The sequence below is a fragment of the Dryas octopetala genome, chromosome 2 (assembly GCF_963921425.1).
Source record: "Dryas octopetala chromosome 2, drDryOcto1.1, whole genome shotgun sequence".
Taxonomy (NCBI): Eukaryota; Viridiplantae; Streptophyta; class Magnoliopsida; order Rosales; family Rosaceae; genus Dryas; species Dryas octopetala.
Window position 1 is genome coordinate 26,846,912 of NC_141367.1, and position 3,083 is coordinate 26,849,994.

Genomic DNA, 3,083 nt, shown 5'->3' on the forward strand with positions numbered 1-3,083 from the left:
AAAAAGTGATTTGCTTCACAATTCTCAACTCCCCACAGCAAAAATAGAAAGCAAGTTTGTAGATGCTTTTGAAAGCTGCAGTGAATCACAACATTTTATCCATAATACCCTCATTTTTGTAATTATAAATAGCCACAACAGTTTTACATTACAATTTACCAAACACCTTCGTACTGCTTTTTGTACTCACAACACTTTTGAAAATATAGTTTATCAAACACTCAACTGCTTTACTTCACAGCTATTTTTTCTCACAGCAATCTCAAACTAAGCCTAAGTAACAAGGAAGAATTAATGTTGTGAAATTGTAGATATTCACTCTGAACAGCATGTTTGGACGAAACCATGTGATGTAATCCATACAATAAAATTCAGTGTTTCCCTTTTGAGCAGCCTCAGAGAAGGAAAGCTGAAATTCTGAGATGATGATAATATAAACAAAAGTAAATTGAGGAATGCATCCAGTGTAGAAGCTCATAATCTAAGACTAGCTATCCACGAAATACTTATACTAGTTGCATAGAATTTCTGCTGGCTTGCAGAAAATAATTAACTTTTGTAGGGTCATATATATTTTTTAAAAGGGCTCGGATCGAGTAGCTTAGACCATATATTAATGGTCCATATATATATATATAGGTCATTTCTTCCTAAAATTCTTTCTGATTTTAATGGGACTTATATATAGAGGTAGATATAATGATGGTGTCGCCACCTTGAAGCAATGATATGGGTATAAGGCATCTGGAAAAAGGAAAAGGAATGTTTTCTCAGCTCTCACAGAAGTGGCCACTATGTGTGCTTACTATTTGAGTACTACATCTCTGAATGGGAGCCAAAGTTCACCTTTTTGACATTTCAGTGCTATTTTGTTGCATTGACTCTAGAAAGAGGATGGCTTGCATGACATGTAAGGTCACTAGCTTCCTGCAGTACGTTCTTATCATTTTTCTTCTTTTCCTTTGTCCAATTTATTGTATTTTTATATATTAATCACTATAATTTGGTGATGTGACTCAGCGGCAAACATTATTGTATCTACCAATACACTTTGACATGCAATATGCATGCCACTGGATGCATACCATATATATATATACATAATAATATCACAGTGTGACAATTACACCAAAAAAATTACTCTAATATTTTGATACTCAGAACAACTCCATGCATGCAACCAGGCGCAGCTACTCTTTAGGACTCAATATGTAGTGTTGACTTCAATCTTCTAAGTAATTACCATGACATATTCTTCTAGCGGTACAAATCTCAAAATTTCAGGTTGAAATTAATCTAAGCAAGAATGGGGAGGCATGCTTGAAAAGTTTGGGAGGGAGATCGACACTAACCTTATTGTGTGTAACTTTAATACTACAGGGAAAAAAATATCTCTAAATTATAATTAATCACCCCCAGAGGAAAAGGTGATAGAATTGACCAAAACCCTATTGATATATCCTCAAAGCCATCTGGAAAAATTGGGAATAAAAGTGGGTTATAGACAACATGACTAAGACCAGCTTCTTGAATATGATATGGATTGATGAGAACCCCACAAGCAACCAAAGGTGAGCTTTTTGAGTCTGGATTCCTAGAAATCTTTAGAAGGATGAGCGGCATAGAATTAATTGTGAAAGACATTATACTGGGGTACGTTCAATTCATTGCCATATTTTGCGGGCAGTGGCCCTGGGGCTGTGGCTGTGGGCTTTGTAATCAAAAGCCTCCCAAAGGAATTTATGCATATGAAGTGTTTGTCATGATGACATAGAGTTGTAATTCCTTGACTTATTTTATGTGAGCCTCTTATTTTGGTCAATCACTGAATCGAATTGGATTGAATTCAAAGTCTAAAAGGTCCTAATTCACACACTTTTTGCATAATTATCCGATCCCACTTGAAATAAATAGATCAGGATTATATATATGTTTATAAAATTTTAGGATATATATATATATATATTGCTAGACCTTATAAAATAAATATATATAACTTTATGTAGTGCTTTACTTGGTCATTAATTCAGAATATATATGTTTATAAGAATTTAATATATAGTTCTAAAATATAGAACTAATATATATACTTGAATTAATGATAGATATTATAGAATCTAAAACTTTTGTTTTCCTCCATCTTCCTGGGAACCAACCAATATAGAGTGGGAAAAAAAACGAATTTGGATAAAAAAATAAAATTGTTCGTTGCATCTATTCTCTGAGTGCATTAAACAAGTAACCTTACAATTTTAGTTAAAAGGGGGGAATAATTGTGAAGTGAAATTGAACTTAGACCCACATAAAATATAGAATAGAATCATAAGAAAGAATGGTGGTAGTTCCTAGAGTTTAGAATGACGAATGTAGAACCACCCAATTACACCAATTCTCTTACAAGTGTTCGATCATGTGCCAACCATTTTGTTTTCTTTTTTGCTTGGATGTGATTGTTTGTGAAGCAAATCTACCTCTATCTATCTTTGGAAGTATACGGTATACATAGTGAGAGCCCAATTGAATAGAATACACGTAGTCGTGTATATAGATTGATACTCTTGCCTCAATGGGTGTGTATAATTAATATTTAATAGCAAAAGGTTGTTGAAAGTGGGAAAAAGAAGATTTAAAAGCTTGGCAAGCGTGGAACAGTGATGTTGAGCAATGATTTTGTCTATGAAATATGGCCAGCCTTCCAAGATAAATTAATGAGGGTACAAGAGTTAATCCTTAAAAGGTTAACAAAGGAACATAGCCATTGAACAATGTCGCTATGTAGCTGACGGCATGCCACACTGGTCCAAGTCCAACTGCATGCATGTCCAAGTGGGGTATTAATTTGCAGAGCCAAACCATGATTTAGGAGGTGGGAATTGATAGAAAATAATGTAACTCTTCTCTACCTACTCTTTAATTTGTTGTGTATGACATTGGCATGCTTTGTGCATCATGTCATGGGCCATATGCAGCATCATTATGTCACTCGAACCAAGTACATAATCTCTTCGCGTTGCTTGCTGCCAAGAGAACACGAGGATGATGATTAATCATAGGTTGGATTCACCTGCACATGTAGTTTGATC